The sequence below is a fragment of the Triturus cristatus genome, chromosome 6 (assembly GCF_964204655.1).
Source record: "Triturus cristatus chromosome 6, aTriCri1.1, whole genome shotgun sequence".
Lineage (NCBI taxonomy): Eukaryota > Metazoa > Chordata > Amphibia > Caudata > Salamandridae > Triturus > Triturus cristatus.
The window spans coordinates 1,781,015,424-1,781,030,547 of NC_140589.1; the positions used below are offsets into that span (position 1 = coordinate 1,781,015,424).

At 49.6% G+C, this 15,124-nt stretch overlaps 1 protein-coding gene and 1 pseudogene across 5 annotated transcripts in view; one reads left to right on the plus strand and one right to left on the minus strand.

Moving 5' to 3' along the window:
* The window catches only part of EFR3B (EFR3 homolog B), a 1,026,989-nt gene that overhangs the window by 452,723 nt on the left and 559,142 nt on the right, over positions 1-15,124 (plus strand). The gene's annotated exons all lie outside the window — the stretch shown is intronic.
* On the minus strand, positions 12,851-13,428 carry LOC146821993 (ATP synthase F(0) complex subunit C3, mitochondrial pseudogene; annotated as a pseudogene).

The window sequence follows — 15,124 nt, forward strand, 5'->3', positions numbered from 1 at the left end:
CATAGGTCTTAGATGCAGAGGGCTGTATATCCTTAGTCTTCCGGCTACCTTGGTTGGAACGCCATTGTACTGCTCGTTTGATTTTGTCACAAACTTGGTTGTTTTTTAGTTCAGATCGAGTGTGTTAGGTTGCAGTAACTTTTTTATTTGAGTCCCTCTATCCCACATTGTCTGAATTGATTCGAAGTGGGTGTAGCAGCTGGATTAAAAAAATCAGAAGGGACAACTACCTTACCCTTCCGTAGATTTCGTTGGAAGGAGTGCGAGAGCTCTGTGAAATCTGATCCTAATATTTACTTCATGTGTTATAATCTCAAATTACTCTGGGATATGGCTGTTGTAGTGAATAGGACAGTCCACAGAGCCTTTGAGTGGTTTACATTGATGTTTCTATTTTCTAAATGCATTTAGAATTGATCCCATGCTAATTTGTTATGATAGCTTGTTTGTTTGTATTCTTTTTTTTTTTATTGAAGTGTTTTGTTATCATTTTTGTAGTTCAACTTTAAATTCAATCAGGTCTGCATTATTAACTCTGGAATATGGCTTGACCATGCAGGGCCTCAATAGTTTACCTGTTATATATTCAACATTGTGCAAGTATTACTTTTTCAAAATCTTGCTGCTCTTTGCGGTGTACTTAGGTCATATTCTGTGTGTCTCAGTATTGTTCACAGAAGCGTGGCGATTATAACTTTGGATAAAAACTTTTAACCGTTAACTATGATAGCTTTTTAGTGCTTCAAAATGATCAAATATCAGAAATTAGACCTTTTATTTGTGCAACTTTTCTACAAATTTGATTGCAAAGGAAATGTTGGACAACGAATCTCTCAGCCATAATATTATTTGTCCAGGCTAAAAGGGTGATATAGTTATGGAACATAATAGCAAATTGCTGAATTTGTGTTTGGGACCCACACATAAAATAGTTAATTGTGGTCAAATGTGTTTTGGAATCTCTGAAGCTGCTAAGAGATTCTATATTCATGCGAAACATTTTTAGGTCTCGGCTCTAGACGGCGCGCATGCGCTATTTTCAACTGAGACATGATGTGTCTACTCTGGTGGGGTTCAGCATGACCCTCAATGCCCCTCACGTTTAATTGGTGCTTTGTATGTATGTTCAGCTCTGTGTTTTTTGGGTATTCAAACTGACCCAATTGTCCAGTTTGTTGATTTTGTTTCGGCCCATGGTGACTGGCCCTTTCACATGTTTTTTTCTTTTGTGTTAATTAGGTCTCGCCTGACCCAGCGCATGAGAGGGCTCCAAAAAGTGCTACCAGGCCAGCCTAGAGCTACAGTGCATGTGCGTGGGCGTGCGCGCCGCGCTTGACCGCGATTACATTCACTTTCACGGCCGCTTTTTCACTTTCACGGCCGCTTTGATGTTTGATCGGGATTGCGATCACTTTCGCTTTCACGGCCGCTTGGCATAGCCAATAGGTCTCGCTTTTGGGACCTTATAAGTATTTAGTTATGCAAATGTTGCATGGCTAAACACTTCTAAGGTCCCAAAGGCGAGACCTATTGGCTATGCCTATGCTTGTTTATGTTGCTCTCGCTTTACTCTTTTGTTAGTTTGGCTTGCCACCGGATTTTGCAAAGATGTGTTTTAGAGGTGGTGAATCGGCTGCGTTTAAGCATATGTAAGTTTTGCATGTTTTAAAGCAAATGCGCTTCTAACGGTGCGCACTGTGGAAAGTTTTCCCATATTATCCATGTTGTCAATCGCTTTTTTCATTTCTATTTACAATCCACACAAATTAGGTCAATGAGGGAATTAGTGCCTGCGCGACTGCCATCTTTTTAAAGCAATTAACAACATGGATCATATGGGAAAACTTTTCAGAAAGCATCACCGTGTACAGTGTGCCAGTGCCCGAGAACTCTGCCCTTTTGCCTGTTCGCAAGGCTGCACACGCTCACTTTTAAAGGTAGTATTCGTGCTAAATTGCTTCTGACCTGTGACACCTTTTCCTGGATTCGGATAACACCAAACCAAGTAACATACTGGAAAGTCTGTTTTTTAGGTCTTGCCTGAGCCAGCGACCATGCGCTGCTCTGTGAGGCTTCTAGTAAGGACTTCCAACTGGGACCACATGCTTGTGCGTGTGCTTTTTTTTTTTTTTTTTAGCTCACATTCTATTGGCTTTTGCGTGCGTCTTTCTAAGAAAGACAGCACGCAATTGGCCAAAGGTGGGTGCATGTCCCGCCTTTTCTCTTCCCTGGCCTAGGGAGTTCGGGAGCGAGCAGCGGCCCCGCACTGTGCCTGCTGCATTCCTCGTGCGCACCACTCGCTGCTTTTTTTTTCTTTTTTAAACTAGGGCGTTGGTTGCAGGCCTGGCAACGCTGGCAATCCAAGGTTCAAGTAAGGAGGCTTGCTCACTGGACGATTGAAATCGGGTGGCTTTTTCTTTCCATTCACGCGGCTTAACTGCTAAATTGCCGGGATGTACTAATTTTGGTGTTAGTGTCGCAGGTTTTGATTTGAAAAGTTTTTTAGAGCACTGTTTGTAAAAATGATTGAATAGTTTAATTAATGCGGTTATTTTAATAATCTCTGACCTCATGAGTTCCACAGCAGAGTACTGAAAGGGTCTTGCCTGCAAGTCTTTGAATAAAAAGTTAAACAGTTTTTTATTTACTGGTTTTTAAACAGCTGTCACATGGGAACGTTGAAGCGTGAATGGCGGGTGGCTTATACCCCAGTCTTTGAAACTTGAAGTGAGATTTGAGATTTAATTGTTAAACAATCGCCCGGGATTTTTGATTGACATTTGAGGATTGTTAGAAAAACCCCACTCCCACACCGGAAGGGTGGTAATGGGATTTTTCCAGACATACACTGTGGTAGCTTGGCTCGAGTGGTCAGGGGTCAGGCACCGTGTTAAGCATACGACATACCCACACAATAACCATGCGTGCATCCGTTCCAAAAACGACACTACACCTTAAAAATTATACTGAAAATATATCTCTTTATCTTCTTTTCTCTTAGTTGCTGATTAAATAAATAATAATACAATCACAGTACACAAGGCTTCTTCTTAAAAAGTGCAGGTCAAATAAATAGTAACACTTTACAGGTGCGATAAATAGGATCAGGTCAAATAAATAATGTGAAGCAATAAATAATGTGCAGGAATAAGTTAGCTCAGGACAATAAATACATCACAGGAATAACTTAGATAAATACAATAAATACAGTACCCTCAATAAATAATATCAGCCAACAATGACATTTGTAAAATCAGATCACATTTAAAATACTATGGGCTGATTTGGCCCAGTCACAGCTTGTGGTTAGATGGATGGCCTGAGGGGTATACTCCCTGGCTTGGACAAGGCTGAGGCCTAAACTGAGGTAGGTCAAGGGGGAATCTAGAGATCTGGCTCTCCCACACTACACAACCCCTCTGTATTAGTCTCAGCTCACCCCTGGCACAATCAAGCTGGTTCCAGCACCTCTCTAGCCCCTAGGATAGTCTCTCAGGGCTCCACAGGGCCTTAGGCGCCCTCTATTCCACTTACTGCCCTTTTTATGAAGCTCCGACGCCGCTGGAGTCGTGTCGACGCCGAGAGGCGGTTCCGGTTCGATGTCGGCGGCCTCGGCTCAATGACAGTTCTTGTCGACGCCGGTATGCGGTTCCGGTTCGATGTCGGCGGCCTCGGTTCGATGTCGGCTCCGGTTCAATGACGTCGGGCAGTCTTGGCTCGATGTCGACTTCCGGCGGCTCCGGAGTGCGATCTTCACTCCCGACCTCCGGTGCTCCTTTCCTCAGGTTCCGGCGACTCCGGAGTGCGACCTCCACTCCCTACCTCCGGCACGATTCTCTTCAGGTTCCGGCGACTCCGGAGTGCGATCTCCACTCCCGACCTCCGGCACGCTTCACCTCGGTCTCCGACGACTCCGGAGGGCGGACTTCACTCCCCCGTCGACGCCGCACACTCTACCTCGGGTGACTTCCTCCTCGACCTCTGGTACTCTCCACGACCTCCGTCGGCGCCCTCTCTCGACCTCTGGCGGCTCCGGGTACGACGTCTGCTTTCCAGTCAGCGCCGCTTCTCCACCTCGGGCTCCAGGTCTCTAGGCTTCTCGACGTCGGACTTCAGGTAGTTACCAGTAACCAGGTCAGGTACTTGCTGTTCTTTACTTTTAAGGCCTGTTCCTGCTGTCCAGGTCCTTAAGATGGTTTTTCTTGCTTTCTCCCTCACAGGGCTCCAGGCTGGGCTCAGTCAGTAGGGACTAGTATCAAGGGTGGGTTTATGGACCCCACTCCAGGCACAAGTTTCCACCCCTGCTGCCTCACTCCTTCCTCCTTCAGGTTTCTGCTGCTCTCTCTTCACCAGTCAGGTGCCAACTGCCAGCTCCAACTGTCAACTCTGGCTTAGCTTCCCAACATTCCAAACCGCCTCCAACTGTCACAGGGTTCCAGAATGTTGCAGAAGGTTCTAGTAGGTTCCAGTGGGTTCTGATGATGTCACAGGTGGCCACCATTTTGTGCTCCAGGCCCTCAGACAGGAGTTCCAGGGGTAGATAAAATGGCTCCCTGAATCTGCATCAATACTAAAAAGTCTGGTGGTTCCCAAAAAGGAAAAATACTAACAGGGTTTGAGGCAAAAGTGGGACAAAATAAATAATGATGAGGAGAGACCACCCAAAGGGCTGACAGGTCTAACACGCGTCCCCCCCCAGCTGAAAGTGGGGAGAGCTACCCAACCCCTTGGGAGTTCTCATCACTAAGGCGGAAATACCTTGAGAGACCGTCTGCATTGGCGTGGTCCACTCCAGGCCGATGTTCCACCTGAAAGTCCATTCCCTGTAGGGAAATAGACCACCTCAACAACTTGGGATTCTCCCCCTTCATCTGCATCAGCCAACGAAGGGGTCTGTGGTCGGTCTGAACCAGGAAGTGCGAGCCAAACAGGTATGGCCGCAACTTCTTCAGAGCCCATACCACTGCAAAGGCTTCACGCTCTATTGCACTCCACTTCTGTTCCCTGGGAAGTAGTCTCCGGGATAGGAAGACCACGGGTTGATCCAGACCCTCTTCATTGAGTTGCGATAACACTGCCCCAATGCCATGTTCTGATGCATCTGTCTGGACAATGAACTTCTTGGAAAAGTCTGGGGCCCTTAAGACCGGGGCCTCGCACATGGCTTGCTTCAGCTTCACAAAGGCCTGCTGACAAGCCTCCGTCCAGACTACCCGTCGAGGTTGTTTCTTGGACGTAAGCTCCGTGAGGGGGGCTACGATGGTACCGTACCCCTTCACGAAGCGGCGGTAATATCCCGTGAGGCCCAGAAAAGCTCGTACCTCAGTCTGTGTCTTGGGGGGTTCCCAGGCCATGATGGCCTCGATCTTCGCCTGGAGGGGTTGCACCGCTCCCCTACCCACCAAGTGTCCAAGGTATACTACCGACCCCTGCTCGATCTGGCACTTGCTGGCCTTGATCATTAACCCAGCTTGTCTCAGGGCCTGGAGAACAGCTTGCAGGTGACGCAAGTGATCCTCCCAGCTGTTACTGAAGACGGCTATGTCATCCAGATAAGCAGCAGAGAAACTCTCCATTCCGGTGAGGATCTGGTTTACCAGGCGCTGAAACGTGGCAGGTGCGTTCTTGAGCCCAAAGGGCATCACACAGAACTGGTAGTGGCCATTGGGCGTGGAGAAGGCTGACCTTTCCCTTGCTCCATCAGTCAAAGAGATCTGCCAGTACCCAGAAGTAAGTTCAAAGGTACTTAGATATTGGGCAGCTCCCAGCCGGTCAATCAATTCATCCGCCCTAGGGATCGGATGAGCATCAGTTTTGGTTACTGAATTCAGTCCCCGGTAGTCCACACAGAACCTCAGTTCCAGTTGGGCACCCGGTGGTGCAGCTTTTGGTACTAGTACCACCGGACTGGACCAGGGGCTGCTAAAAGGTTCGATCACTCCTAGCTCCAGCATCTTAGTGACTTCACTATGGATGCTGGCCTTCACCTTGTCTGACATCCGGTAGATCTTGGACTTCACAGGTGGGCTGTCTCCTGTGTCCACATCATGGACGCACAGGTGATTCCTACCCGGAACAAGGGAGAACAACGAAGAGTACTGTCCCAGGACCTGGCGGCAGTCCTCCTGCTGTTCAGGAGTTAGAGATGGGGAGAGAATCACTCCCTCCACCGACCCATCCTTCTCTTGAGACGCAAACAAATCGGGGAGAGGCTCGCTTTCCGCGTCCTCTGCTCCGTCAGTCACCATCATCAAAATGACTTCGGGCCTCTCGTGGTGGGGTTTGAGGCGGTTGGCATGCAGCACCCGTAGGGGCTGACGAGGGGTTTTAAGATCCACCAAGTAGGTAGCCTTACCCTTCTTCTCCAACACCTCAAAGGGTCCTGACCAGCGATCCTGGAGGGCGCTAAGCTCTCCCGGTTCGATCACCCACACCTTCTGGCCAGGCTCCAACTCCACCGGGTGAGCGTTGTGGTCATACCACGCCTTCATTACTGCTTGGCTGGCCTCCAAGTTGTCAGAAGCTTGCTTCCACAACTTAGCCATTTGGCTCCGGAAGGCCAGCATGTAGCTCAGCACGTCCTGGGGAAGCTTTCTGGGAGTTCTTTCCCATCCGTCTCTCACCAGGTTGGTTGAGAGGTCCACGTACAGGGTGCCCATACAAAAGCTCAAAGGGGCTGAAGCCCACTCCCTTCTGTGGCACTTCCCTGTAAGAAAAGAGTAGACCGGGTAGGAGGACGTCCCATTTCCTCCGCAGGCTTTCAGGCAGACTTCTGATCATGCCTTTCAAGGTTTTGTTAAACCTCTCCACCAGACCATTGGTCTGGGGGTGGTAAGGAGTGGTGAACCGGTAGGTCACTCTACACTCCTTCCACATGGCCCGCATGTACGCTGACATGAAGTTGGTCCCCCTGTCGGACACAACTTCCTTGGGAAAACCCACTCGGGTAAAGATTCCCATCAGGGCCCTAGCCACAACAGGTGCTGTTATGGTCCTCAGAGGTATTGCCTCTGGGTACCGTGTGGCATGATCCACCAAAACCAGGATAAACCTGTGACCAGCTGTAGTAGGTGGATCTAACGGACCCACAATGTCGATGCCCACCCTTTCAAAGGGGGTGCTAACGACAGGAAGTGGTTCCAGGGGAGCTTTTAGCTTCACCCCTGTTTTCCCACTGGCTTGGCAAGACACACATGTCCGGCAGTAGGTATCGGACGACACTTTCATTTGAGGCCAATAAAAGTGTGGGACAAGACGGGCGAAGGTCTTGTCTTGCCCCAGGTGTCCTGCCAAGGGGATCTCGTGAGCCAACTCCAGAAGGAAGGCTCGATAACGTTGAGGGACTACCAAGGCTCGTGACGATCCATGTAGGGGTGCCTTGGGTTCACTGTAGAGGAGGCCATCCTCCCAGTAAACGCTGTAGTTCCCTTCAACGTTCCCTGCTGCCTGGGCTTTGGCCTGACGCCTCAGCCCCTCAAGGGTAGGGCACTCCCTCTGGCCCTGGCAGAATTCCTCCCTGGACGGGCCTCCCTCCACGTGCCACTCGGCCCGGATGGGTAGGTCCTCCAGTTCGGTGACATCCCCCACCGCAGACTCCTGGTCCACCCCCTCCGGTGGCCTATCCGTCTTACGGGGTGCGGACGCCGAGGCAGGCTCCTCCTGTCCTCGGTTCTTCCCTTGACTGGCAGCTGGCTGGGCCTTTGTTCCAGGCTCCAGCCGAAACGAACTCCCTCTCCGGGTAGTCGCAGACCTTGTGCTCACACAGGCCCAGTCAGGTGTACCCAGCATCTCAGTATGAGTCCGGTATTCCACCTCCTTCCAAGCATTGTGCTCCATGTCATTCCCCAGCAGACAATCAACCGGCACGGCAGGGCTTACGGCAACTCGAAGTGAACCTGCAACCCCCTCCCATTCAAAGGGAACCTCGGCCACTGGATAGTGGCCTGTTCTGCCGTCAGCCATCGCGGCTGGGTGGAGTGCATCGGGAATTACCTGCTCTGGAGACACCAGTTGGCTACGCACCATAGTCATACTGGCTCCTGTGTCTCTCAGAGCCTCCCCTCTTTGGCCGTTGATGGTGACCCACTGCCCATACTTTACGGTATTTGCGGGCACCTGGATCTTAGGAACCATCTCCCGTTCTCCCACGGACACTAAAGTGACACCCGCCCACTCCCTTCCCTTAATTAAGCGCATCTCCTCCCCGAGCACTACACTAGCTACTCCGGGGGTCTTTCCTCCAATGGGAGGGGGTGGTCGTTTCGGGCACTTCGCATCTCCCTTGTAGTGTCCAACGCCACCGCACTCGTAGCAATGGACAACCCTTGGCTGCTGACTCTGGCCAGGATTAGGGTTTCTGGGTGGGTTAGCCCTAGGGGTGAATCCTGTTCCCTTCCCTTGGAAGTTATTTTGGGGGCCTTTGGAGAACTCCGTTTTCTTTTCCCCTCCCTCTTTCTTCTGGGGGGCGCCCTGTCCGGCCTTTTGAGTATCCCCTCCAGTCCCCCTTGTGGACACCCGGGTACTAGCCCAAATGTCCGCCTCCTCAGCAAGCTTCCGGGGATTGGTAAGCTTGCTATCCACCAGGTGTTGACGCAGTTCAGGGAAACATTTTTCGAGCAGGTGTTCCTTCAGTACTAAATCAAACAACCCCTCGTAGTTCCTCACTTCACTGCCCTGAATCCAACCCTCTAGTGCCTTCTTTGCATAGTCCAGGAAGTCCACCCAATTCTGTGTGCCCAGTTTGTGACTACCCCGGAACTTCTGTCTGTACTTTTTGGGTGTTAGTCCAAACTTTCTTATGAGCGCCACCTTCATGGTGGGGTAGTGGGTCTGCTCATCCTCCTCTAGGGCCAATAATGCATCCCTACCAGCTGGAGGCATGTACTTGTACAATCCCCCTCCCCAGTACTTCTCTGGAACCCCATGGGCCCTTAACGAGACCTCATAGGCCGCTAGCCACTTGGCGATATCGTCACCCACTCCATAGCTAGCTACTATGTCCTTTGGCAGGTAGGGTTTGGGTTCCCTGGTGATTTCTTGGTCTTTGCTGCCACCATTAGGAACAGTGTGTGCCCCGACTCTTAGGATCTGAAGATCTATCTCTTTCAGCCTTAACTCGTGAGCCATCCTCTGTTCCTCCTTCTCTTTCTCCAGCCTTGCTAAGTCCCATGTGAGCTGTCTTTTCTCCCTCCGGTCTTTTAACTCCACTTCAGATAAGCCACCGCTAGAGACAGTGCTGCCCTTCCTGGAAATGGTTCTGGGCCCCGCTACTAGGTTCCCCACCTCAGGTTGGTACAAACCAGCTCCCTCACTGTCGGGCTCTCTATCCCTGTCCTCCTCCTCAGCCTTGCTTTCTCGTCGTGCCTCCCCCCAAGCCCTTAAGCTGGTTTGGAGTGCACCCTTCTTTGCTCCTGGGGGACAATACACCCCCTCCCGCTGACAAAACTCCCTGAGTTGGGCCACAGTATAGGTTTCCAGGTCTTCTAGCACAAACTCCATTTTGCCCACTCAGGTCAGAGGACAGTTATTTGCAGAAGCTATGCAGGGGGGTACCTTATATAATACCTCCTCCCACCACCAGAGTAAATTTGGAAAAACAAAAACCCACAATTAGGAAGGCCGCTTTGAGAAAACTCCAGGTGTAGGCCTATGGACTACCCACAGTTATTGTCGAGTATACGTAGGCACAGCTCAATCCCGCCGCTGAACACCAATTATGTTAGAAAAACCCCACTCCCACACCGGAAGGGTGGTAATGGGATTTTTCCAGACATACACTGTGGTAGCTTGGCTCGAGTGGTCAGGGGTCAGGCACCGTGTTAAGCATACGACATACCCACACAATAACCATGCGTGCATCCGTTCCAAAAACGACACTACACCTTAAAAATTATACTGAAAATATATCTCTTTATCTTATTTTCTCTTAGTTGCTGATTAAATAAATAATAATACAATCACAGTACACAAGGCTTCTAATTAAAAAGTGCAGGTCAAATAAATAGTAACACTTTACAGGTGCGATAAATAGGATCAGGTCAAATAAATAATGTGAAGCAATAAATAATGTGCAGGAATAAGTTAGCTCAGAACAATAAATACATCACAGGAATAACTTAGATAAATACAGTACCCTCAATAAATAATATCAGCCAACAATGACATTTGTAAAATCAGATCACATTTAAAATACTATGGGCTGATTTGGCCCAGTCACAGCTTGTGGTTAGATGGATGGCCTGAGGGGTATACTCCCTGGCTTGGACAAGGCTGAGGCCTAAACTGAGGTAGGTCAAGGGGGAATCTAGAGATCTGGCTCTCCCACACTACACAACCCCTCTGTATTAGTCTCAGCTCACCCCTGGCACAATCAAGCTGGTTCCAGCACCTCTCTAGCCCCTAGGATAGTCTCTCAGGGCTCCACAGGGCCTTAGGCGCCCTCTATTCCACTTACTGCCCTTTTTATGAAGCTCCGACGCCGCTGGAGTCGTGTTGACGCTGAGAGGCGGTTCCGGTTCGATGTCGGCGGCCTCGGCTCAATGACCGTTCTTGTCGACGCCGGTATGCGGTTCCGGTTCGATGTCGGCGGCCTCGGTTCGATGTCTGCTCCGGTTCAATGACGTCGGGCAGTCATGGCTCGATGTCGACTTCGGGCGGCTCCGGTTCGATGACGTCGGGCGGCCTTGGCTCGATGTCGACTTCCGGCGGCTCCGGAGTGCGATCTCCACTCCCGACCTCCGGTGCTCCTTTCCTCAGGTTCCGGCGACTCCGGAGTGCGACCTCCACTCCCGACCTCCGGCACGCTTCACCTCGGTCTCCGGCGACTCCGGAGGGCGGACTTCACTCCCCCGTCGACGCCGCACACTCGACCTCGGGTGACTTCCTCCTCGACCTCTGGTACTCTCCACGACCTCCGTCGGCGCCCTCTCTCGACCTCTGGCGGCTCCGGGTACGACGTCTGCTTTCCAGTCAGCGCCGCTTCTCCACCTCGGGCTCCAGGTCTCTAGGCTTCTCGACGTCGGACTTCAGGTAGTTACCAGTAACCAGGTCAGGTACTTGCTGTTCTTTAATTTTAAGGCCCGTTCCTGCTGTCCAGGTCTTAAGATGGTTTTTCTTGCTTTCTCCCTCACAGGGCTCCAGGCTGGGCTCAGTCAGTAGGAACTAGTATCAAGGGTGGGTTTATGGACCCCACTCCAGGCACAAGTTTCTACCCCTGCTGCCTCACTCCTTCCTCCTTCAGGTTTCTGCTGCTCTCTCTTCACCAGTCAGGTGCCAACTGCCAGCTCCAACTGTCAACTCTGGCTTAGCTTCCCAACATTCCAAACCGCCTCCAACTGTCACAGGGTTCCAGAATGTTGCAGAAGGTTCTAGTAGGTTCCAGTGGGTTCTGATGATGTCACAGGTGGCCACCATTTTGTGCTCCAGGCCCTCAGACAGAAGTTCCAGGGGTAGATAAAATGGCTCCCTGAATCTGCATCAATACTAAAAAGTCTGGTGGTTCCCAAAAAGGAAAAATACTAACAGGGTTTGAGGCAAAAGTGGGACAAAATAAATAATGATGAGGAGAGACCACCCAAAGGGCTGACCGGTCTAACAAGGATTATTAGCCACAGTTGCGAAACAGACATATGTCGCTGCAACACTCTCACGTAGCACTATGTTGTCAACCACACTTTACATGCTTGTACTTTTAAAACCGTAATTTTAATTGAGTAATTTCTACAAAAAGATCCAAGAAAATGCAGTTTTGTTTAATACCAGTCCAAGACTGACGCTAATAAGAAAACACAAGCTAAACCTATAAAACGCGACAGAATGATTGTCGGGAACCAGCCCCCTGCCAGCGCGAGCAGTTGACGCCCTCTATGACTTACTGGCCTGATCCTCTTTCTTCCCTGCAGCCACCATTTGAGGATCGTTATGCGGGAGACCAAGGCGAGTATCAAGACCCACTGGACTGGCCCTTTAATCCTCCTCAGCTGGATGGTTTCAGCCCCGTCCCCTGAGGGTGGGAACCTGCGATGTTGGCCTCAGATAAGGCCGCCTGGAGCCATGATGGGTGTGTCGATCTCCGGAAGGAGGAAGAGATTGAGACCGGAACCACTGCGACGGGACCAGGAAGCGCAGCGCCTTGAGACGGAGGAAGGAACCGGAGCGACTCGGACGAGAGAGAAATGGAGAAGCCCGGAGGCTAATGACCCGCTCAGCACCCAGCCACATTCCAGGAGGGACACTGCTCGACCAGGTAGGAGCGCGCCTCTTGGGAACAGGGAGGAGGGTGGAGATAGCACCAGCCAGGGCCGCACAGGCTTCTATGTCCTCAAAGCATTCCGAGGCCGCCACCTAGGAAGCCCCGACGCACCCCTGACCCGCTTCATTTTGGTGATGGTCCCCCCCCCTCCTGTGCACCACCTCAACTAGACGGGTGAAGAGTTCCTCACTCCCTTTCCTCCACTTACGTGCCAAAATAAGGCACTAACCTCCGTGCATTTCTTTTCTCCCATCCACGTCTTGAAACCCTGGAGGGAAGCCCGAAAGAAAGACGCCGAGGAGGGAGAAGAAGGAAACCCCCTGAGGACGACGTCATCTTCGGATTCTCCCCCCCTTTCATGAACTTGAATGAGAGCTTGTTCCCTAAAAAAAACTGAATAAACGTGATTGTAACATACCGCAGTGTCACGCGTTGTTCCTGCCTTGCAACAGATTATCTCAGGAAACCTTTACTGGAAGGAACGTAGAGTGAATTAAAAAAGAAAGGTTTTAACTTCACTCGCCTAAAGAAGGAGATAACCTTCCGCTATATGTTTGAATGCTATTTTTAATGAAACGACCTTGCAAAGAATGTACATTCCCATGACAACACATCTCTTGGGCGCCAGAGTAAAATACGTAGCATCACATCTGTATCATCTAATGCCAACATCTTGAGCATCACATATCCATGGCAAACAGGATCAAGAACACAACCATCAAACAAAACAGACCCATGGCTTCAGAAAGTGCAAATCCAAGGATAGCATAAGAGAAGAGCTGTTGCTTCAGAGAAGGGTTTCTGGCATAGCCAATAATTAAACTGCCAAAAACTGTTCCAATGCCAGCCCCGGAACCAGCCACCCCAACTGTGGCAGCACCAGCACCAATACATTTGGCAGCAGAGTCAATGTCCCGGCTGATTGCACTAGTCTGGAATTCCCTGAGTGCTACGGTGCTTGGAGTCCCTCAAACCAGCGCTGTGTTCCCCTCTCCAGTCCTGACCTCTGGCCGAGACAATATAGTTGCTGAAATCGGTCTGTAGAGAGCTCGGGACCCAGCCCTTACCAAGGTAGGGGTGCAGACGAGCTTGGCGCAGGCGTACATGGTGATTTATCGGGGGTCCACAGGAGCTGCTGTCAAAAACCGGGGTCACCCACTCGGCTGCAGAGGTCGAAGGGACTGTTTGAATACTAGTTACACCAATCAAATAAAAGTTCTCTCTACTAATAGAGCGACACATCCAAATAGCTCGACACAAGTAAAACCATCTCTATTGACTGTTGATAGACAGAGTAAGTCAGTGGCCGTTAAAAGTGTACCTCCCCCTTTGAGTCCAAAAAACCTGATACCCCAGTTGATGGATGACATCGAATTAGAAAATGGGCAGACAAATCCCAGTGCGCAAACCCATGGGTCTGACCTGCCCAGACTAAACGAAACTGCATCTACTGTGCCGGGTAAGTCTGACGGCGCAAACAGGCAACATATAGATTTGCCCCCGGAGGCGGTCCCATATGTTGTCGTTTTAGTAGGAGTACCAATACTAGAAAAAGGGAAAAAAGAGGGATACTATGATTTAAAGACCAAGGTTGTTCATTAGTTGGGTCAGAACAGACCCTTACCCCCTAACATTGATGGGGAAATTCTAAATGTACGCAGACTCGGCTGGGTTGATCCCCGGCCGAAGGAAACACAAGGGGATTTGATTATTGTAAATTTTAAAGATCGCAGGGCAACAACGCATATAGTAAACTGGTTTCAAGGGCAAGGGCAGAGTGTTATTAGAACTTACGATCTGACCTATTTTTACCCCCAGACACTATTGAGGAACCCAATACAGCCTAGAGCCCATCCCCGGTACCAACCTGGGGGATTTATTTTTAATATTCCTATCTCCAACCGTTTTTCAACTCTTCGAGGCTTGGAGGATGTAGACTGACTCCCTACTGGGGAAAAAATTGGGATCCCCAAGGGTCTGGTGACAGGATACCAGAGAACAGTGATTCTCCGCTTCCCTGCCCTAATCCTCTTATAGCTCAAAATAAGAACATACAACAGGATCAAAGCACCGTCCCTCAATGGGTGGGCGACCTGTTGGTATCCCCCCATCCCCCATTTTTAAACATTATGACTGACCATAATCGGGAGATCACTAAGTCAAAAATTGACGTTGTATTTTGGAACGTAGCTGGACAACGCTCCAAACTAGGGAATGATGTCTGGACTAATTTTATTTTAAATTTTAATATTCTGTGTTTACAGGAGACATGGCTGACAACGGAGATCCATGTAGATGGGTATAAAACCTATTTTTCACCTGCACAACCTTCTAAGTCTGGTAGGGCTAAGGGAGGCTTAACCATTTACATTTCAAACTTGATTAATATAGATGAGATGAGGGTTATAAAACTTGATCCTAACTTTCAGATCCTTAGTTTTCGTATAAACACGAAGGACATTTTCCTGTTGGTAAATTTCTATAATAATCTTCCCGAGATAGAAGCAGCTAACTTAGTAAACTCTATCTGTTCCTTAATATCATCCATTACAAGGAAACTAGCTAGGGAGGTAATTACCATATGGGGCGGTGATTTTAATCAGACCTCTTGCCAAGTAACTAATCAATTTATATGTGGCATTTATGACGAGAGAGATAACCCTATTCCCCATTTTAGCCACACGAGATTAGGTAGCTCCCTAAACGAAACTATGTTCAACTTAGACCTAGGAATTGCCAATAATTTAGTCAATTCGAACATGGCAATGGCCCCTACCTTCCATGGGAGAAGTTTTTATTCCACCATTGATATTATTCTGATGTCCAATGGAACAATAAGAGGAGATAGCTCTTTTCATTTACACCAGATTGTCT